We start from the raw sequence: 24,100 nt of genomic DNA on the forward strand, positions 1-24,100 counted from the left end.
TATCAAAGACCTAGTCTAGTGGTGCCATGTGTCTAATTTTAGAATGAACCATTTAGAAACATATTTACATATCAAAACATCTTTTAAGAATGAACCATTTAGACACATGTTGATATATTAAAACAAGTCAAGAGATTACATGTCTTGGGTCAATGACGATTGATGAGCAAGTCTTTCCATGGGTTGTCTGTCCTAGACAACCAATCTAAAAATCTAAAAAATCAAGAAAATATTTTTGTTGTAATTGCTTTAGAACAATAACTATCTTGTGTCTTAACCGTAGTACTTTTGTGTGTGGGGAAAGAGAGAGAGAGAGAGAGTGTGTGTGTGTGTGTATGTGTGTATAAGGAGTATATGATATTGGTGTATGTGTGTATGTGTGTATGTGTGTATAAGGAGTATATATGATATTGGTGTTAGTGACTAGATATTGTCATTGAATTTGTCTTGCTCTACATCATGTGCTTTGGCACGTGTTGCTTGGTTTTTTCATCTCGCTCGAAAAGGTTCGCTCGGAGAAAAGGAAGACTCATGAATGCCAAGATGTAATAAGAAATAAGTAGTTCTTCCTTGAACCATAGGAGGTGCATGAGAAAACATCTTATCCCAGAGCTAGACATTTCCCATAGCCCATGAAAGTACACTCTTCCATGTGCACCAATTCCCATAAGCTAAACACCAATTCCACATAAGCTTTTTGTCAAACAAATGCTAAATGAAGGTGGCTCTTCTAGCCATCAAGTGTGAAATCAATATGCAAGATGCCAAGACGACTCCAATTTTTAGGCTGAGTGATAAGCCCCCATGCCACCAATAGTAAGGGTTTCCTACCCTGCACATGCCAAAGAAACCTGGACAGGAGAGTATTCAGTTTTAGGACATGACAAGCTTTCCAATCCAATCGAGGGAAGTAGTAAAAAGAATATGGGAGAAGAATGGCCTGCACAATTCTTAGTCTCGCAAATGTAGTGGCCACTCCTCTTGCCTTTTAGTACTTAATTGTAGCTTTGACTTTACTGAGGACCCAATCTATGAGCATCCCAATGGACACATTAACACCAAGGGGATAGCCCAAGTATTTGACAACATGACCAGTACACAACCTCCTACCATCCCAAATAAGAGAATGAAAGTCAGAGGTAGACAAATCTAATAAGCACAGATTTATCTATGTTCAGTTTTAGCCCAACAGCTTCCAAAATACATATTCAGAATAGAAATACATTTTGCTATATTCACATTACAAGCCTTAAGAAACATGAGAGTATCATCTGCAAAGACAAGGCCTAGAATATATGCTTATTGGGGACTTGCAGTCCTATCAGCTGACCTGACTCGGCGTAGGATTCCAACGGAAGGAATAAAGGATGAGTGGCTGATAGACGTGGAATTAGAGGCCAATACACACACACACACACACACACACACACACACACACACACACACACACATATATGATATTAGCCATTTTGGCTCCAAACCCCATTTTTTCCATCCAGCAACATGAAAAGGGGCATCCACTCTAGTAGATGTGTGCCCATCAATACATTTATCCACAAACTGAAGCAAGGTGTCGACTGTTGATGCATGCATCTAGGAGTCTATAGGCTGTTGACTCATTGTTTGACCAATATACTTTAACATTCCTTTGCAATATCTGAGCCACCACCAGTGATAGTTAAGCCATTTGCAGCAACCAATTTAACAATAGTATCTCTATTTCTCTTTTGTGAGAGATTTTGGAAGCAGCCCCTGGAAGTGCATGGTGTATCTAATAGCTCAAGCCTCCTTGATAGCAATCTGGTTTTTGTTGTAGCCTTCTTGTCTATGTAAATCAACAGTTGTCTAGCATTACCAAGGCTCCTTAAGATGACCAATTTTTGCTGTGTAGCGTCTATAGCATGGCTTTTTTATTTTACCAAAAATTTACTACATAAAGGCTAATTGATGACTGCATGTAAATAACAAAGAGGCCCCATTGTTCAACAGAAGCAAACAAGCCGCTTTAGGAGACAGCTGCAATGTTAGCAAGAACATGACTCTAAAATAGAGCATTATCCAGTAGTAAATTATTAACCATAAGAGGCATGTTAAATGGCATTCCAAACATTGCAGATTTCGAGTCATACAACACCATATTAGATAATTTGGGAAAAATCCCATTCCCATTTGAAAAATGGGAGCATGGTGAACTTGTCCAAAAGTTTGTCAAAACCCCCTCATGTGACATATCATCCGTGAAGAGTAGAATCTAAATCTATGATCTCCGACAAATTTGGAGTTAGTATGTTTAAGATATGTCCAAAACAATTGTCACGTAGGCTGTAATGCCTGTGAACCGACGGCGGCAGACTGGATGGCCATGTCCGGGGTTCAGTGGGAGAGGACGCCCATGCGGAGTCATGGGCGGCCAGGCTAGTGTGGACGGCAGGCCACACACTATATAGCCTGGGGATGAGGAGCAATCGTCATTCTTCCTCTATGGCTGGGTGGTGAACCAGAGGCCGTCCCCTCTTGTGGTAATGCCCGTAGCGGCGTTACGGGAATGTAACACTGGTATCAGAGCGTGGTTCGATGGGATTGTCAGAGCCCGCGCGTGACCGGGGGACCGGAGCCCACTCGATGGTTTTCGACCATTCGTCTCCTTATCCTTATCTCGAATGGAGGGTGTGAAGGGAGGCGACCATGGAAGAATGGAGAGGAAGAATGGAGGGGAAGAACTCTCTCTCTCTCTCCTTCACACACAGCAAGCGAATTGGAGCAAGCGAATTGGAGGTAAGTGAATTTCTTTTTCTTTTCTGCATTGAAATTGTCTGCGTTTCATAGACAGAGAAGCGCCTCTATGCTGTGTGTGGGGGAGGTGGGGGGGGCGAAGAGTTTTCGAAGAGGAGGCGACTTGCGTTGGGTGGGGGGGGGCGAAGAGCAGCCCCACAGCCCCACGTTTTTACTCATGATTTGAACCTGCTGTGAATGGCTGCGAAAGACGTTGCTGCGAAAGACGTTGAATGGCTGCGAAGGGCTTGAATGTCTGCGAAAGCTTCGTTGAAGCTTGTCCGTGGGGGGGGCGAAGACCACCAGCCCACGACCTGCTGAAGCAATGCAAAGTTGACGGTTAAGCTGGGCAAATAATAACGGGCGGGCGGGCGGGCGGGCGGGCGGAAATGACGGCCCTGCTGAGGCCCGGCCAGGCCAGCCAAGCCCCACGGCGGCCAGCCAGTCAAGCCAGCCTTGGGCGGCCAGCCAGCGGCGGCGCCGGCCAAAGCAGCCCAGCCACCAGCGCTGCAGGCGGCCAGAAAAATGAACCCAAAAAAAAATAAGGGGGTTAAAAAACTATTTATTTTTTTATTGAAAGAACGGGCGGCCAGCCCTTAGGCGCGCCATCATATATGGGCCTGCCCAGCGCACAGCTGGCAAACGGCGGCCCGCCAGGCGGCGACGGCCAAACAAAGCGCGTTGTGGACACTCCCCATGGGCGGGCGGAAGCGGCAATGGCCGGCCCGGCCCATTATTTTTTTTTAAAAAAAACATAAATTTTAATTATTCATTTTTAATTTATTAAAAATGAAGCGGGCGGCTAGCCCAGCAGGCGGCTAGAATAGGGCCTGTTGTGAACACTCCCCATGGGTGGGCGGCCACGCCCGAAGCGGCGAGGGCCAGCCCGGCTCGTTATTTTATTTTATTTTATTTTATTTAAAAAAAAAACACAAAACAACGGCACACCCCACGAAACAAACCCAACACGGCCGTCGTGCCGTGTGAAAAGTGCCCGTTTTCCACGAAAGAGACCCACCGCACATGGCCGTAGCGCCGCGTGCTAAGAAAGAGACAAAACCCATGGCCGTCGTGCCGAGTCTTCGAGAGAGAGCCGTTCTATGGCCGTTGTGCCAGTGAACACGTCTATGGCCGTAGCGCCGCGAGAATAACACATGTGGTGATCACACATTTGGTTCAGAGAACTAAATTTAAGCTGAGCATAGACTTAGTATTGACCATCAAAGTCACGTAGTTTGGCTATAGTGTAAATCTGAAACCGCGGTGTGTTTTACTTGGGCTAAGAGGACCGGCAATGGCGTCGGTTGTGCCCAAATTAGACGAAGTGCTTATCACGAGAAATCAAGGTAAGCCTAATTGAGCTGTAGTGCTCATAACCCTTCACAATCTTTTAACAGATGCTCGAAGATTGTGATAATCTTTGGCAAATGAGAACCATGTACAAGCGTAGTCTTGATGTGGTTATGACTTGTGTCCAAACAAGTTGTTTACTGTTTCTAGAGAGTGGTGACTAGTTTTATTTAGTCACGTAATTACCTGGTAAATGTAGTCCCTAAGGTGTGTATTACTTGGGATAAAGGCGCTAGCAATGCTGCTAGCAGTACTCAATTTGGTTTATCTAGGAGTACTAATCTGAAGGATTAGCATACGCCTAGATAATAATAGCATTGATTTGTAGAAATCAAAGGTAAATCTGAAGGGGTATAGTTTGAGATGTAATGCTCAATGCCCTTATAGAAGTTGATCGAAGAGAACTGTTCTTAAACTTCTTTTTATTGCCATGCGTCGACATCCCACTGCTCGAGAGTTTGTGGTAATCTTTCGAGGGGGGAAAGAGCCTTTTTATATGTCACATCAATTGGTTTGGTGTAATTTGATGGTATGGGACATCAAATTCTCACGGAATCGATTGTAGTCTTGGTGGAATGGGACGCCAAGGCTTATCATGTAACTTGACTCTTTGGCAGGTCTGTATGTACACTTGTCTGTAGTGATAAAGTGTGCAAGATAAAATTTGAACTTTGAAAATTACAAATATAGCCATGAGTTGGGATAAAACCCAGTTACAGAGTTCGGAGAAGCTCTAGGTAGCAAGACCATGATGGTGTACTAGTGCTAACAGAGTGATTTAGTTCCGGAGTGATCTAAATCTAGAGGTTAGCAGTAAGACTAGTTTGGTTGGACAGTTTCAAGCATGGGGGACGCCCTATAGCATTTTGCAAGCGTAGTCTTGCCTATGTTCAACATAAGTGTGCGATTGTGAGCACATTTTAGCTGCTACCATATGAATTTGGGAAATATATTACTTTCCTACATAAGCAATTGTAATATTGCATGACAGGCTATTTTGCTTACAAAGTTCATGTGCGTGTAAACCCTATAAGTCGTAAGACCCCTTGGGAATGAGTGGAGCATTCCATGGATTTAATAAGGTTTTACATGGCAATAGTGAGTAGTATCTCACTCCAGATGAGCCTGGTTGTTGTTAGTATCGGATCCGACATATGTAGTGTACATAAACTTGGGCTGAGTTAGGATAGGAGGCTAAGCCGGAGAGCTTAGTGGTAAATCCTACTGTATCTGGTGAGTTTTGACTTAACCGGAGTGTTAAGAAGTAAACTCAAAGTCTGGGGCTAAACCGGAGTGTTCGGAGGCAGACATATCTTTGTTAAATCGGAGAATTTAGCAAAAGATGACCTTGGGGTGAACCATGGTACCCAGGAAAAAAGCTCTTCACACTAAAATAGTGCACAATAATTTTAGGGTGATAAAAATCCATCGCAGGAATGTTTTACAACTTTCCATAAATGATAGATGAAGACCATGTACTTTATGGAGTTAAAGTACATAGGTGGTGACTTCGGCGCCACATTTTTTGTAGGAAGTCACCAGTGGTGTGGTTAGGTCAGCCGAGACTCCACAAGACCTATGCACTAGTTTTTAAGTTGACCTCTATGATAAGGACATCCAAAAATTTGTGTTGTAATACCAGATATTGTACTGCAATGTGCAATGGAGGGGTCAATTTGTGTAGTCACTTCTTAGCAGCAACACAAGTGACTTAATCATCTTGTTATAGATAATTGTATATGGTACTCCCACTCGGGGGAGGTACGCCATTGGGTACGGAGTTACTCACAGACTAGTATGGAGCTACTAGTGTGATGATAGTGGGTACGTAGTTACTCACTACTAATACATAGCTGCTAATAAAATTAAGATCCTCGAGTGAAAGATACTCTAGATCAACATTTTACATTACCGAACCACAATACATGAGTATCGAGGTACTCATAATTATGTTGACGTTGCTCAAATCGAGGGACCGATTTGTTCGATGGTATGGAATAAGCAAGAAAGTGGAGTAACTTAAAAGTTACACATCACTAGTCCTAGTGAGTTGTCGAGGTCATCTGGAGTTTGATGATCCCCTCTACCTATCAGATAACATTCAATTTTGCAAACCCTGGCATTTAATCCGTAGTGATTATGAGTTTGGTGTGAGATATGGTTATGAAGTTCTTACAAAAGTACTCGTTTATTTGCTTGTCATTGGTTATAGCTTGGTAGAGATTGCCACCTGTGATGGGTAGGTAGCTTTGCCGCTATAATGAGGAGGCAGCAAATAATGTTCTCATAGTTATACTTCATACCAACACCAAACAGGGATAGGATGAAATTCCTAAGTTCATCATCACGAAGTACTGTGATGTTTGCATTTATATTGAATGTATGATGTAATGAGACATTGGGCTTGTGTAATTACCATCAATTATCTAGCAACCTATGGCTTCGCAAAAAGCTCAGTCATTATCTGTGGATTGATAATGTGGTTATTAGTAGTTTGGAATTTTTCTTGATAGATGGTACAACCCACCCAAATGATTCATAAGTGTGTAACCGCTTATGAAGGGTGATAATATGCAACAATGAAGCACTTTGTTACAAGTGTGAAACCACTGATATGTTGCAAAGCAGTTTATCAATAGTACCACCATATGTGCGTAGACACTATACCACATCTTCGTTGCAAGATGTTTAAAAGTTTCTTGGAAGGACTCAAGATATAACATATGATATTAAACATGGTCTAGATTTGTTCTTGGACCTATGATACTAGCGCGTAGTCCGCTTGACAGTAGAGTTTTTGAGGACAAAAACCTTTCTTGAGGGAAAGGAGGGATATCCTCAAATATCACATAAACTCGAATAGTTGTGTGAGTCCAGACAATACTTTGAAGGGATATGTCTGGTAATAGCAACAAAGAGTTGTAAGTGAATGGATGTAATTCCAGACACCCGTAGTGGTGCAAGAGCTTTATCAAACATCTCCACATACTATATGATCTGCTCGCATATATAGTATGGCATAAGAGATAGGAAGTTTGATTGTTATATTTGAATGGAAATTTTCAAAAAAGTTACATTTACTCTGAGTTAGAGTGGAGTTTAACCATCCGTAGATTGATGGTAGTTAGAAACTCAACAAGATTCTAGAGCATATGCTTGTGCAAAGAGGTTACTCTAAGAGAGAAAGTATCTCTCAACTTTGGAAAACTGATCCTTGTGATGCATGATTAGATTGGCTCTAGTTTATTTCTCCTATGGCCGTAGAGCTTTCCAAGGAGAAGTTTTAACAAGTTGGTGATGCAACATGGTAGCGTAGTCTACAAATATCTAGTAGCATGGTCTAAGAACTTGCGCTACTAGAGTGCTCTCCAGTACATTAGCTTCTGTGCTAATGACATGATGCAAAATAAGGCATGAAATTTGCCTTAAGATTTTGGTTGAAATACCAAATCATGGCTTGTGTGAGTATGATCCTGTCTTTACAGAGGTCTGGCGCGCTGTATGCGTATGCACTTTGTCACAGCCTCGCCCACCTTCCTCGCCGGCACGTAATGCTAGTCCGGAGAGACTGGCCGTAGGTGCGGCGGGTAGCGAAGCGAGAGTTAGTCCAGAGAGACTAACCGAGTCTTCAGGGTATACTTTTGATAGTCCAAGTGCGGGTCACCCTGGGATTCAGAAGACCTATGCACTAGTAAAAAGACAGTTTTATTGGCCTAGTTTGTTTAAGAACGTCCAGACTTATGTGCTGAAATGCAGTAAGTGCCAGGTCAATAAACATGAACGTCTTAAGGTTGGAGGACTACTCCATCCGTTGGAGATTCCTCAAGGGAAATGGAAAAGCATTTCCATGGATTTCATTACCGGTTTACCCAAGACGAGTCGAGGGAATGACTCGGTGTGGGTGGTAGTGGACAGGTTAACTAAAATGGCAAAGTTTATTGCCACGAAGAAAACTGTAAAAACGCGAGAGTTGGCAAAACTCTTTATTGAACATCTCTACAAGCTATATGGCCTGCCCGCAGATATAGTGTCGGATAGAGATAGAAAGTTCAACAGTCATTTTTGGAGGGAAGTCTTCAAAAAGCAGGATACTACTCTGAGTATGAGCACTGTAGATCATCCGTAGTCTGATGGTCAAACAGAAAAATTAACCAAATACTCGAGGATATGTTGCGTTCTTATGTAAGTAAGAAGCAATCAAATTGGGAAGAATATTTGCCCATATTGGAGTTTGCTTATAACAACTCCAAGCATTCAGCGACTGGATTTACACCATTCATGTCAATGTATGGATTCCAGTCGAGATCTCCGATGGCTGTAGGCCTGGAAAAGGAGAAGATTCAATCTGTCAAGGAGTTCCTTGATAAATGAATGATATGCTCAAAGCTGCACGCGAGAGCATCCGTAGCGCACAGGATCGCGCTAATACATTTTCCGATGAAGGACGCAGACAAGTGACCTTTGCAGAAGGTGACTTTGTATTTTTAAAGGTTCCTGCGCAGTAGTCAGAAACCACGAAAACAGGAAAGTTTGTAAACTTTCTTCGACTATTATGGTCCTTTTAAAATCCTTAAGAAGATTGGGGACGTAGCCTACAAACTTGAGTTATCGGAGAGTTCTCAAGTTCATCCTGTCTTCCATGTTAGTAAACTGAAGAAATTAGTTCACGGGTTAGAGAACACAATTTCTCCAGAGATTTGGTGGACTTGATAGAGCCACCAAAGATACCACATAGTATCGTGTGACAGACAAACCCGACATAAAGTGTACCAGGAGGTACTTGTTAAATGGACAGATAGGGATGAGGATAGCAACCTGGGAACACCGTAGTGCAATTTCCAAAAGGTTTCCCCGGTTTGTTTTCGAGGACGAAAACTCTTCTTAAGGGGGGGGTAATGTCACGTAGGCTGTAATGCCTGTGACCGACGGCAGACCGGATGGCCATGTCCGGGGTTCAGTGGGAGAGGACGCCCATGCGCAGTCATGGGCGGCCAGGCTAGTGTGGACGGGAGGCCACACACTATATAGCCTGGGGGATGAGGGGCAATCCTCATTCTTCCTCTATGGCTGGGTGGTGAACCAGAGGCCGTCCCCTCTTGTGGTAATGCCCGTAGAGCGGCGTTACGGGAATGTAACAACAATATGGAGTAATTGATTCCCAAAATGTGAGATTTTTCCCAAATTACCTAATATTGACTTATACTCAGAAAGTGTTAATATAAGAGGAAAGTGGTCAGACAAGTGCACTGCAAGGTCAGTAGTGATGCCACAAGATGGGGGAAGCCAGGACAGATGTGCAGCATAAATTCTGTCTAGCTTGGACCAACATCTGTGATGGGAGAGAGAATGGTAGGTGAAGCCTAATTTGTCAAGGGTGGCTAGTGGCCCAAAACTTTATGAGAGAAAGGTTGTCAGAAGCAGGAGGTCTTTCCCCTGATCAGGCATTAGAGCAGATCTAGTGGAGTCGTCAGGCTTTTCCACCACCATATTCAAGTCACCACAAATCAATCCCTGAAAGGGAGGAAGGGTGTTGAACCACTGCCAGAATGTGCCTCTAGGGAAGGACAGAGCTGTTAGAGACATATATGTTGCCAATGACTAAATTTCCAATATCTAAGGTAACCTCTATAAAGAGGCCCCTACTGGATTCATGATTGTGCAGAAGTTAAGGAAAAAACTGATTTTTTACAATAGTGAGGGTGCCTGAATATTGACCCCTTTATACCACCATAAAACAACCTGGTGTATTGCTTATGATGCTTGATCCGTTGTGTTAAGGTATGCAATTTATGCTCTTGAACACGTACAATATCTAAGTGTAGAGCTGAAACCTAGCTCCAGAAAGCTTTAAGCTTATTAGGGCAATTCAGTCCTTTAACATTAAACGAAGCAACTTTCATGAATTTCCCTAGCTGAATCTATGTCATTCATTATAATTTCTATGTTGACTCCAGATGCTTGAGAGTCACGGGGAAGAGTGGAGGAACCGTGTTAATTGTGGCATATTTGTCTAGCAGAGCTTGGGCTCCTTCAGATTGGAGAAGAGAAAAACTATTTGTGTTGGTATAGCCAGAAGCAAAAGATTGTCTTTGACCTTTTTTAGGAGGGGATTGTTTGCTAGTTACAAGAGTGAACCCTTCAGCATCCATAGGTATCGTCCCCTTGTCGTGAAGCCTAATAGGGGGAATATGGCTAGAGCAGGGTTTTGGATTCTAGATGAAGGCATAGCTGAGGGTATAGCTCCAAAAGGGGGGTCTTCCCAAACACATTCTGTGGCAGGTTGGAGTTAGTAACAGGGGCATTGGCCTATTTGTGTTACCAAAGATTTTGTCTGCAAAAACTACGTTCTTACTCCCAAGATAACTAGGGACCATAGGGCTTTGAGCATCGGATAGGGTGGGCCAGTTTTTAGTAATGTGCCCTAAGTTCTCACAATGATAACATGCCCCACCGAGGGAACCCCATTTCAAATAGATAACAATTCTGCCAATACCAATATCAATCTCTAGGGTTTCTTTTTTTTTAAAATCCCTTTTGCATGTAGTCGCGGCTCTCTCACTACGTTGTGTGGCTACATCGTGCAACTAAGTGAACCTAATTGTGAGATAAGAACAAAGCATGAAATGCATACCCATGAGGTGTATATGCGTGATATATTGCAAGGAACCGATAGTGTGTGGTAGCACAAACAATTATATGTTGATATAGATTATGTCGGGGCTAATACACTTACTGTGGTAGCACAAACAATTATATGTTGATATAGATTATGTAGGGGCTAATACACTTACTGTGGTTACGTTCAGGCTTGCTTGCATTTAGTCATTATAAATACTTTTTTTAAAGGAGGGCTAATATGTGCCAGGCCCTCTTAGACAAGGGCTACCTCCTTGTTGAAAATCCAGCTAAAGGTTCCTGTAAAGGATTGTTTCTTCCTTCTTAATTCGGCACGCTCGTTGAGCCTCCGCACACAAAACCCTGAGCCTTCTGCCCCCCACTAGAGAGCCCAGATATATTCTCCACATTCCATTGTCTCAACAAGTGTTCGAAAATGTCTGCATAGTCTGTTGCCGTGTACACACCAACCCTTTCTGTAAGCATACCTACATCTCTGAAGAGGTTTTTGTTCTGTCCATCATACATGAGTTGGGCAGGCATGGTGATCTTCTTCCTCATCATTTTCTCCAAGCAGAGCATAGTGGTATCAGGATCGATCTCGAAAAGTTTCCCAACAATTTTGGTGTATGCGTTCTCATGCCTCTTCTCATCAGAGGCTATGGTTCCACAAATCTGTGCTAATTTTAAGTCCCCAAACTTCTTTGCCTGCCGTGCAATATTCCCATGAGACATGAAAGTGGCCCTTTCTTGAAAGGATGTGTATATGTATGCAATATAAGGGTTGTTCTCAAACTGAGTGTCCTGCAGATTAAACAACAGTGAAGAGAGGCTCAATTACGAGAGAGAGCGAGAAAGAGATCGGGTGTTGCTGAAACAAGACTAGTGCTGCTGATGAAGGATATATATACTAACCATTCCTGCACGGATCAAGTGCTGTGTGGTCTTCTCAATCATCCTCACATCAACTTTGCCAGTGAGGTAGAGATACTTGTTCAGTAGGTCTCCATGCCTGTTCTCCTCTGCAGACCAGGCACGAACCCACCTCGCCCAAGGGGTGAGGCTACATCCTGTGTCATCGCTCACCCCATCCAAACTGTTGAGCGTCGCGTGATATGTGGGGAGGGCCTCCTCAGTGAGCATAGCTGCCACAACACACACCAGATAATCATCTGGCAACTCCGCAGCACGTTCTCGGAGCTCCTGCACCTCATGCAGAAAGTTCTCTGATGTGGGCTCCGGCAAGAAATCCTGTGGCTGCCAGCACTTCTCCACAGGCTTGAGATAGGGCAGAATGCTTCTTTCTGCCCAGCCCTGCAAGGAGTTGAAGATCTCCACCTTCTCCGGAGGCATGGAGTGGGTGGCTTGACGACGCGGTCGATAGTGGGGCACCACTTCCTGCACCACCTTCTCTTGCACGGCATCTCCTGATCTGCGTGTCAAAGAATATTGTATAGAAATTAGTACAAAAGCTACGTATACGGCAGATTAAGCTCATGTAATTAATTTATCCAATCCATAGCAAGCAGCAGGCGGCTAGCTAGCTATGGTGCATTGCACCTGCAATTCAGTACGGCCGCTTGCAAATATAGGGTTCCTCAAACAGCAGCTATTGCTTACTTGGGCGGCAGCAGGGTTGCAGTCATCCTCACAGTGCGATTTGCGCTCACGCCTTTCCATTTGATCAGCGCCTGCAAGAAGCTGCCTCTCAAAGAAGAAACGCCAAGCACCGTACTACTACTGGGCTGGCAGCCATGAGAGCTGCCTGCAAGACCTGAAGACGCTGTTGTTGTTGTTGTTGTTGTTGCAGCTGAGAACATGATGAAAGCCATGGCAACACACAAGAGAGGAACGCACTGGCGAATGACGACCGATTCTAGAGCGCTTGATCGTCGTTTTAAAAGCGCATCAACCTACGTACCCAACCAACCTCTCAGCACGCCCACAAAGCTGAACTGTTTCCCTGAAAATCGAAGGAAAAAGCCCACCACCAAGGACAAGATTAGTTATTATAATTAAGCGATTGGTTGGGGACAATGTTTTCTTAATATATGTCTTATAATACGGTGGTGCATTCTTATAATAATTAAGCGATTGGTTGTGCAATGTGCTTTTGGAAATTCAAAATCCCATCATCAACAACTAGTAAACAAAGTGGGTGAGGTAAGTAAAGGCTGTTTGTGTCTCTAAACTCTTAGTAGAATAGCCCTTGCCTCCCTGTCTGTGTCTCCAGGTAGCAATTTGGCCTCCATCGCGGATAGGACAGATTCCTTAATATCTCAAAAGGGAAAAAATAGCCCTCTAGCATACACTTTCAACATTTCCACCTGCAAGGTTCCGGAAGTTTTCACTTGCCTTTGAAATATCGTCGTAACTAGAATATAAAAATCGTGTAGTTTGTTTCCATGAAGCTTTGCATTCGCCACCAACTATACCTACTTTGAAGTAGATTCATGTGTAGATTTTTTAAATCAAACAAAAATTGGCCAAGCTCAAGGCCTCTAGTATCTTGATTAGTTTTAGGAACAATCTTTTTCCCTAACTAGGGTAGTGTAATGTGGTTGAAAACTCAAACCCATCTTCTAGTTTTCTAACTAGGGTAGTGTAATGTGGTTGACAACTCAAACCCATCTTCTAGCTTTCTAACAACACGTCCACCTAAGCAAGCGAGTGCCCTTCATCATCTCAGGATATTTTAAGGCTCCACATGAAAGAAACATATTGAAATTTTACTATCTTCAAAAATATTCGATGATGACTGTAAATTTTTACCTTCAATTGTTACGTAGGAGAGAATAAAACAAAACATAGTGCAAATGCCCCACAAATATTGTGGTTTCCAACTCTAGCAATAGGTTTTTTGAATTGCCAAATTGAACATAGATCAAAAATTAAAAAACACAACATTTTTGTGTGGCAATAAAGTTAGAGATAATTTTGAGGCAACACCGTCTTCTTAATTAAAATTTCAGATTGAGGTATGCATGTAGTTTACAAATACAGAAAACAAGATGCAAGAGAATTTTGCTTACTTGGGTTACAATCATCATCACACTCTTTCGGGTGGAAACCAATAATCAAGGGCGTGGTATACCTATTTTTAAAAAAAATGCCCTAATTCATTTCATTTACATCATACTTTCTAAATACCGGTTCAATTGTAACTTGGTAGAGAATCAAAGGAAAAAAACTGCAAATTTCGAAGTGATATTTCAAAGGTCAACCCTTTTTAAAAATTCGAGCCTTGAAATGACACCAGCATAGCTTGCTTAGGTGGAGAAGCCTTGCTAGGGTATTGAGTATAGCTAGTCAGATGGGTTTTTAATTTCCAAGCACATTCCTCCACCCTAGTTAGAAAAAAAACATTATTCTAATTAGAAGTCTTTACTTCTTCCTTTAAAAACATCCACATGTATAGAGAACTTCTACAACACAGAGCGAAGAGTGACATGGTTACCAAAACTAGTTTTAATTAGTATCATATATGGGTGCAACGACAATGTTTGTGGGCTTTTTCTCTTGCTCTTATATTATCTTTTCCAAGTTACAACCGGTTGGGAGTCTAAAAGATAATAAGTTTCACCACCCTAGTTAGAAAAAAGTATTGTTCTAAATAGAGGTCTTTACCTTGGTAGGTTTCTCTTTCAAAAACATACACATGTATCAATTTCATATTCAAGAAAAAATTTTACACAAGAAAAAATGTGGCATGGTTGGCAATTAGATGCAATTTAGTAGTTTCCCAAATCTCACACCAAGGACACTTGATGTCCTCTCTAGAATTCACAAAGGCATAAAACAATTATTACATAACCATAGCTTTCAACGAAAATACTTAATCAAATCAAGAATAACATATTGGGTGCAATCACTCACTCACTCTCTCTCTCTCTCTCTCTCTCTCTCTCTCTCTCCCAACATGAGTGACTCTCGCTTCCTCACATCGGTATTTATACACTTCCAAAATTGTGCATTGTATAATAAAGGTAACCATAGTTTCCAAAGTAACAAAGATTTGTGCAACCTTGCAATAAAACAAATATTCCTATGCACCAAGGGATATTATAAAAACCAATGCTCACACTCTACGAATAGGGAAAAAAAATAAATAACAAGATTGGGCACATCAGTAGTAATTCTTTGCTTGATCACAATCCATCATCTGTGTGACTCCTCAATAAAAAAACTTGTAGTATGCGACCCCTCGTTTGGTAACCTCGCACAACAAATTACATATAACTCATTAACATCAATATAAATAGTTTGGAAAAATCAACTATAAGTATACACTATTAATCTTGAATAACTTTAGTTCATAAATAATTAAATAGTTAATGTCAATGCATAAACAATGAATCCTAATAGATTGCAAAAATTAGCAAAACACATATCGACAATAACACTAGCAACATCATCATAAAAATCCATCAGTTATAGATCCTCTAGCTTGGTGTACATACCAACTATACTAGGATTGCCAATATTGATATGAAATCACCCATGATACTAACTATCTAGCTTGGCATAAGTTCGAATAGGCATCCCCAATTGAGAACCAATGAGCATAATAAATCCCCTAGAAACTCAAACATTTCGATAAAACCCAAAAACAATTGTTAAAAAACTAAATAACTCATGAAAACAACCTCACCAAGAGAGTTTGACGTGTGATCAAGTTCTTATGCATTTATAGTCAGGCCGAATCATTGCAACATTTTTCCCAAACGCAAGACACTACCTCATGCTCTAACACTATGGAGTGGTACCGAACGACAAGTTGATCTAACCACCCTAGCAGCGCCAAATGCAAGCATAGAGGTTGACCAAGAATCCTTCAAAGGCCGACACTAACCCCACAACCCCACACTCTCAGCACATATGACCCTAGGGTTGTGCCTGACCCCCCCTAAATTGGTGGATTGACTCAAGTTGCCCCTCAAACCCGCACACACACCGCCTTTGCACCCATGACCTCGGGGTCGGTCCCCTTAGCCTCCGGCCGACCTCACCCAGATGCCCCACGCTCGAGACGTTGTGCCCCTAACCTTGAAGCCGCATCCCCTCATCGACAGTGTCCCCCCAGACCCTGCAACTATAACCCCTGTCATTTTCCTCACACACCCCCCCACCATGTTTCCCCCCTAACCTCGGAGCTTCCCCCCCTTTTCAAGGGTTGTCGCCCCACCTTGCACCCAACCCCCCACCCTCCTGGTCGCCCCCCCTCACTGGCAGCGGCACCTTCACCGCTGCCCCACTCCTTAGCTGTGCCCCCTCACCGAGGCCATCCCCTCACCCCGACCGTGTCGCCCCCCCTCACCGGGCCATTTCTTGACCTTGCAGGAATCCCCGCCACCTCATGTTGTTTCCCTTAACCAAATTCGTCCCCCCATCTTGTAGCCATCCCCCCCACACATTTTTGTGTCCCCCCTGTCTCACCGGCGCTGTCCCCCTTCATGGACCCCCTCATCGGTGCCTTCCCCCTCACCTCACACCCCACCTTCCCAAGTGTGTCGCCATCCCCCTCACCCGAGACGACTAACCCCCTACCCCTTTGCCATCCCTCCGTGTCCTCCCCCTCACCTCACAATAGCCACCATCACCCCCCCTATGCGTCGCCCCCCTCACCCTGTAGCCATTGCCCCTCATCATCGGAATCAACACCGCACCCCGTGCCATCCCGCCTATGTTGCCCCCCTCACGAGTGTCATCCCCCTCCCCCCAATGTCGCCCCCCTCACCGGGGCCGTCGTCACCCCCCCACCCTGTAGTCAATGCCCCTCACCGGTGCAGTCCCCCTCTTCACCCCCGCCTGGCATCACCCCCCTCACCCTATAGCCATTTTCCCTCACATTGGTACTGTACCCCCACCCCACAACCATCCTCCTCGTGTTACCCCCTCACCAGTGTTGTCCCCCTCATCTCACAACCCCCCTTCACCACGTAGTTTCCCCCGCCTCACCGGGGCCGTCGCCCCACTCCACAGACATTCCTCCTCACCCTGTAGCCATTTCCCGTTATTGGAATTGTCCCCCCACCCTGTGCCCCCCCCTGATTGGGATTTTTATTTGGAGGCGTGTGGTGCTCTGGGAGGTATGGTACGTTGCGCCACAATGTTTGCCTCTATACGGGTAGTGGTGCTCGCTTGAGATAGGAAGGGGCTAGACCCAGGAGAAAGGGACAATGAGATGAGGCATGTAGTCCCCGCACCCCTTTCGTGACTTGGGAAGAGTCCTTACCCCTTGAGTGAGTGCCTAGCTACCTTCACCGATGGGCTTGGCTTGCTTCGAGCTACACGGGTCTCACGAGACTCGACATGCTGGGGTGGCCTTTGTTGCCTAGTAGGCGATGAGAGGTAGAGAGTCATGTCGTAGGCCAATGCCTTATCATGGATGAGCTCCCGTACAGGGCGTAACATGATCAAGGTTTGCAGTGGCACTGCCTATCATGAGAAAGTGTGCGGCTTGTACTACTGATATAGAGGGTCTTGAATGCGGTGTGCCTAGACATGAAATGGGCAATAATCGAGTCCACGGGATGAGCTTCCCCAGTGAGGCAGTGCGTCACCCTTGATGGGGCTATGTGAGATGTGAGACGGTTCTCTTTCTCTTTGAAGATAGAAAGATACAGGTTTAGGGTTTACTTGTAGGGGAAGCCTGAACATGGGCTCTTTTCTTTGGGCAAATGAGCAAGCACAAAGCAAACCTCCTATTCTAAAATGTCAACCACATCCCATTAGGAATTTTTTGGACCCAAAGAGGGCCTCTTGGATTAACTTTTGATTAGGAATGGACCAATAAGAAGAGGGCTGGGTGCACATTTTTGACTTCTTTGACCCTAGGGGGCCTAGGCTTTGGTTTGCTAATGGGGCCTAATTACTACTCTTGTCCCCCTACCTCTTGGGCCCAAACTTAGAGGTCCCCCCCACCTAGAATCGTGTAGATTAAAAACCCTAAAAATTGAAAATTCTCAATTTTTTCCCAAAAGTGTGTTTTCCCTCTCAAACTTTCCCCCAACATACTCTAGGTTTGGAAAACTCATTTTGAACCTCTTTCTTCCTCTTCTAAGCTCTCCATTGCTGCAGAAACTCCATACCTCTCAATCTCTCCCTCCTTGTGAAGCTCCCTCAGTCTCAAGCTCCCTCTCCCTCTTTCTTCCTTTTCTAAGCTCTCCATAGCTGCAGAAACTCCATCCCTCTCAAGCTCTCCCTCCTTCTCAAGATCCCTCCCTCTCAATCTCCCTCTCTCTTTCTCTCAAGCTCCCTCCCTCTCCATTGCTACAGAAACTCTATCCCTCTTTAGTCTACTCTAGGTTCAGGAAGCCTATTCTCAAACTCTAACCCTCTTTTAAGCTTTCCATTGCTGCACTGAAAACCCTGACCTTTCTCTCCTCTCCACTCCTCTGTTGTAAAACAAGCTTTTCTTCTCTTTTCTTACCACCATGGACTCTTCCTGTAATGTGAGAAGACCTAGGGAGAAGGTGGAAGAGCTTGTGTTGCATAACACAAGAGATGAGAATGGAGTTTGGGCTCCAACAAGATTCAGGGTTGGGGCTTGGGTCTACATGCAGCCAAGCTCTAAGGGACCACATCGCGAGTGCGTCAACTGGGGAAGGGGCGGCTACAAGGCTTCAAGCATACTAAGAAGGAAGGACTGGTTGCCGTAGTGCAACATGTGTATACCCTTGGAGACTAGTACATTCAAGGCCAACGACCAAGGTTTCCTTCAAATTGTCAGTGTAACATAAACACAGCTTTAACAACATGCTAATATTAGAATTTTTATTTTAAATTTTCTTTTGTCTCTTTGCAGATATTGAGGAACAACCACTCCAATCCTCACTAGAGTTTTCTATGATATGCATGCATCCATTGGGTGGAGAGGCAATGTTTGTACCTCTCAGAGCCCAAGTGATCTTGTACAGAACAATATCTTTTTCTTTTCTCACTCATATTTTGTAGATAAAAAACTAGGTTTATTTGGCAAGCTAGAAGAGATCCCCAACCCCCTTCTTTACAATCCCAAATGGCCCAAACCTGATGCTTGGACCATCTTATGCTTGAAGTTTAAGATGGTAAGTGATATCAAGATATCACTCAAGTTTTCAAAGGCATCTAGGTCAGTAGGGCTAAATTGGTTTTGTCCTTTACATGTTTTTGTGAACATGTTCAATTCCGTGCCAATGCACCAAAAAAAAACAATGTATATTTGTAAGGAGCTACGGTCTGACCTCATTCAAGGATTTCTAGGAGAGGGTTGGGAGGTTAATGAGGGGTCACATCAAGGTGATGTGTACAAGTGCAATGTAGTAGATTCTACAGTGTCTTTCAGGTTCTTGAAGGCACGCTCTATTTTGTACATGCGTCTGCACTACCAAAGATGGATGCAAAAGCACGGGACATGGATCCCACTTCAAGCCTCAGAAGAAGAAATTATGCCTATTGAGGTAGCTGTGATGATGCAAAATGGATGGATTGAGCGAGTGGCAGTAAGCAAGCATTGGAGCCTAGCAGACCTGCATCAACACTTTAGCATCATGGGCTTTGACAATGTGGAAGAGTCAAGTTTCAAGTTGATGAGAAGAGAGGTATATCTGATTCCACTACATGTCTAGAATTAACCCTTACACTTTCTGGTTATTGTGCCACTTTCTATATTTTTACAGATTGTGAAGCATAAGGAGGGGACAACCATGGTCTTAGAATCATGGCAAATGGGGGACCTTGAATTTTCAGCACCAAGGTGCATAGCCCTACCAACACATAGTAGGCATGTAGAAGAGCTTGAAGATGAACTGTGTATATGGGAAAATAGCCTGTGTTTTGATACACGTAAGGGGCAGGAGTTTCAGGATCGAGGTGAAGGCAATGACAAGCTTTCAAGTCAACAAGGAGATGGAGATCAACATGAAGTAAATGTCACAAGAGAGGGGCAAAAAATGAAGACATTATAACAATTTAACATTAGATGACATGCTTGTAATTTTGTAGTAGGCTCTTTTTTAACCAATCTTTATTTAATTGAAATCTTAATATTTTTGTAAACTGTAATTTTTTTGTCTAGCGGTCTAGTGTGAAAAGGCCAAACTTTAAATTTTAACTATAAATAGCCAAAGGTGCCTTCTTTCTCATTTTCACGCGATAGAAACCAAGCACGAACTCACACTATCTCTTTGCATTCACACGGCTACCTACTATCTCTTTGCATTCACATGGCTACCTACTTTGACAGCTTCTGTGGGCGGGCAAGAGTGAGCTCTTTGTCATGTTCTCTCGTCGTGAAGTCGACTTTGAAAAGTCGCTCGCCCTTGCGTCCCAGCATTATGAGACGCAAATTGCATACATGGAGCAATACTTGGCTCCCCACTCTATCTCCTTTTCCCATTGCCCCAATGATTGATGGGTGCCTGTTGAGCTGCTTAAGTACATTATTCAACAATATACAACCAACGCCTTGAACGCTTCATCGACATCTGCATCCCCGCAGGAGCTTAGTGTACCTTCAATAAGTAGGATGTGAAGAGGTTGGGGAAGGGCAATTTAGGAACTAGGTTCCTCTCGTGGTTTGCCACTTTTGCGTTCCTCATATCTCATCAGCCCGATGAGGATTCGGATGACGAGGTAAAGATGCCTAGATTGCAGTTAGCAGGGTGTTTGAGGGGGATGACAAGGAAGTGAAGGCAGTAGGAAAGAGTGCTGGTGTGGAAGAGCAGCTTGTATCAGAGCACTTTCCAGAGGGTGCACAATCTGCAGATGAATAGCCCATTGTAGTAGAAGATACGGGGCCATCTTCCCCACATGAGGAGAGCAAGGTGCTGCCAGAGCTTGAGATCAATCTCTTGAGCACCATTGTGGTGGAAGGTGAAGAATACTTATTTCTTCATGACCTTGAAAAGGTAGCTGGCTTGAGAATGGATTAATGCTTGAGCATTATATGCACGCGATGTGAGGTGGACCTTGATACGTCCAACCTCGGTCCTCACCTAGATAGTGCTATATTACCCCTTGGAGAATCTATCGTAGAGACAGTTGCTTTGATCAAGGAAACTGTGGTTGAGACCACGGAGCATGCCCTAGTTCTAGAGGAGGAATTCACAACCTTACAAGACAAGCTCGAGGCTAAAAAGGATACCCTTGCTGTGGTGGAGTGATGGAGGAGACCAAAGCACCAAAAAAGGATGAGGCTAAGTCCTCGATTGACCTCTCCGCCCCCACCAGCACTTTGGCAAAAGAAGACATTGAGCAAGAGGTAATAATCGATCTTTTACAACCTAGAAACATTTGTAATTATGAATAAGAAAATATTTTGATTTTTCCTTTGATTGCAGAGGGTGGTTGAAATTGACGCATTTGCTTTCTGGGAGAGGCGGCGGCAGCAGACCAGGCCAAGGTCCATGGACATGATGCTGCATTGGCGCACTATCTTGGTTGACTTCCTGCGGATGGCATCGCCATTATCCCCACAGGGACTACACCCCTCAATCTGCCTTCACTCTCTTCTTTTTGAAAGCCCTCTCTAAGGTGCTGTGTGTAGCCTCTATGGCACAGAGCACCAAATGTATAGTTTTGATTAAAAAATCCGTTGCCCTCGATGCTTTTGGTTTTGGATTTAGGGGTAAGTTTCTTGCTCATATAGGTATAGCCAAAAGCATGGGCATAGAGGATCCTCAAGAAATAGCCCAATCACTCCTTGAGCACACTCTGCCCAATAACAAGAGAAGGAAGCTCAATATTATAAGAAAGCTTTTGTAAAGATGATGTAACACTTCTTATTATTATTATGAATACAATACAATTTTTGCAAACTTATTTTTATCAAGTATATCATTGTTTTTTCTAGTTTGTACCATCAATGTTTTTATGAATGCATCAGAAATGACCCTAGGAGCCTCGGGGAGCAATGTCAGAACAGTGCAAATTTTGAGCCTGCACCGCTGCCGTAGAGCCCAAATTCGCACTGTTTTAGCACAGCTTCCCCAGCCCTTGAGGAGCAATTCTGATGCATTGGATGACAAATAATGTATTTTTACACATGATTAAAGGTATTTTTATCTTGTAAATTACTGTTTTTTATAATTAATATACTCAACTTCATTGTAAATGCATCAGAAATTATCCTGAGTGGCTGGGGGAGCAGTGCCAGAACAGTGCGAATTTTGAGCCTACACCGCCGTTGTAGAGCCTGAATTCGCACTATTCTGGCATAGCTTCCCCAGTCCTCCAGGAGTAATTCTGATGCATTGGATGACAAACTTATGTAATTTTACACATGATTAAAGCTATTTTTATCTTGGAAACTATTGTTTCTCACAATTAGTGTACTCAACTTTATTATAAATGCATCAGAAATGATCTGGAGTGGCTAGAAGAGCAATGCCAGAATAGTGCGAATTTTGAGCCTGCATCGCCGCTATAGAGCCTAAATTCGCACTGTTCTGGCATAGCTTCCCCAATCCTCCAGGAGCAATTCTGAGATGCATTGGATGATAAACACTAATAATATTTTTACACATGATTAAAGGTGTTTTTATCTTGTAAACTACTGTTTCTCAATTAGTGTGCTCAACTTCATTATAAATGCATCAGAAATGATCTTGAGTGGCTAGGGGAGAAGTGCCAGGAGAACAATGCGAATTTTGAGCCTACATCGCCGTTGTTGCAGAGGCCAAATTCGCACTGTTCTGGCACAACTTCCTCAATCCTCCAGGAGCATTTCTGATGCCTTGGATGACAAACTGGCACATGATAGACACTCCATGTTAAACAAACATGATGACACCGAGACATTGTAAGAGAAACTTAAAATTTTAATTATTAGAAGGTTACAAACGAAAGCCAGATAGGCTTGTTACAAAGGGGGTTTGAAACAAAAGAGTTGCTTCAGAGAAAAAAGGTTAACATCTAAGATCTCTAGATCGTTTCTCGCTTGCCTCGAATGCGCCAAGCTAGTTGCATGTCCTTGGCAGATATGGTAATCCTCTTTGCATGTATTGCAAGGAGGTTGGTGTCTTCAAAAAGCCCAACAAGGTAAGCCTCGGAGGCTTCTTACAATGCTTCAAGGGCAATCCCCTGCACCTGGAACTCTGCTCTATATCTCTATATTGTTGGAGAATCTCCTTCACTGTGCGAGCAAAAGGGGCTCTTCTTATCAGCAACTCAGTGTTCCTCTGATAAAGCTTGATTTCTTGTAGAGCCCTATGCCCTTGGCGCATCCTTCTCCTTGGAGCTCTCTGTGTTGTGTTAGTGCGTTGGCGAGGTTGGGACTTCCTTGGCTTGAAGAGCTTGACCTTTCTATGCTTACACGCACTTGCAGGAACCTCCTCCTGGTCTCTCTCATAGTCTGAATCCTCCTCCTCCTGTTGCTGTGATACCTGTGTAAGTATCAAGTTCCTCTCGGGTAGGTAGGGGACCCTATCCTGGTACTAGGGTCTTGCCACCTATGGTGCTGTGTAATGTAGGAATGTTTTCACCAACCCAGTCGAACTGCTCATCATCGGCCTCTCTGTCTTGATCTCTAGGGTGGTTGCATTGTGGGGTCTTCTTCACTCGCTTGCTCCCACTAGAAGGGCCTGCATGTGTGTGTGTTGGTGTTGCTGTGGGAGGAGGGTTGGACTCTGGTGATCCCATTGGGCGTGTCGTAGAATCCAAGGGGTCACTCTCTTCCGTGGTGTCGCCAGTATGGGTGCCTTGCACTGTGTTTTGTGAAGGCATGGTAACACGTGCGGTGTTCTTGGTGCGTGCCATATCCATGTACGACTATGCTAACGTGGTGATGTGCTGGTGTCCTTACGTGGGTGTCTACGTAGATCTTGAGCTCAAGCTCTCTAAAAAAGTGAAATGAAAATGAAGTGAGAGAAGGAACTATTAATAGTTTTTTTTAAGGGAAAAAGAAAAACCTAACTAGACTTATTTTCTTAGCCTTATTACATCTAGATTTATGGTGGTGCATGCACAACCCAACGCCTCCCTTGTCTCCTCATTTGTGCTGCACGCCAACAAGCACCATGCCTATGGGGAGCATTGGTCTGCAACCATTTAAGCCGAGCATGAATTTTTGCAGCCTTGCGTGCCTCTTGCGCAAGCTTAGATTGTTGGGCCCGCTCCCTAACCAATACCCTTCCAAAGGTTATTGAACATCTCTTATAAGATAGTTTGTACGTGTTCCTCCTGCAGAAGCTCCACCTCCATGTGTTGTATTTTTGAAATAAACCCCTCTTGCTTTATAATGTGATTTCTCCATCCCTTGGGTACTCCACATGTCGAGCGATCCATACTTGTTCATGAAATACGCATCATGCACATAAACTATGTGCTATACACATGACAATAGAATTTAATTACAAAAAGTCAAGGTTAAAACACCAGTTTA

The 24,100-nt window shown here is 43.7% G+C and overlaps 1 pseudogene; it reads right to left on the reverse strand.

Annotated features, from left to right (window-relative positions):
- Positions 1-10,910: 10,910 nt before the first annotated feature.
- LOC147604106 (stearoyl-[acyl-carrier-protein] 9-desaturase, chloroplastic-like) lies at positions 10,911-12,588 on the reverse strand (annotated as a pseudogene).
- Between the last annotated feature and the right edge of the window lie 11,512 nt (positions 12,589-24,100).

Source organism: Cibotium barometz, chromosome 62 (genome assembly GCF_041138505.1).
Source record: "Cibotium barometz isolate CiBa-2024 chromosome 62, ASM4113850v1, whole genome shotgun sequence".
In the NCBI taxonomy this organism is placed as follows: Eukaryota; Viridiplantae; Streptophyta; class Polypodiopsida; order Cyatheales; family Cibotiaceae; genus Cibotium; species Cibotium barometz.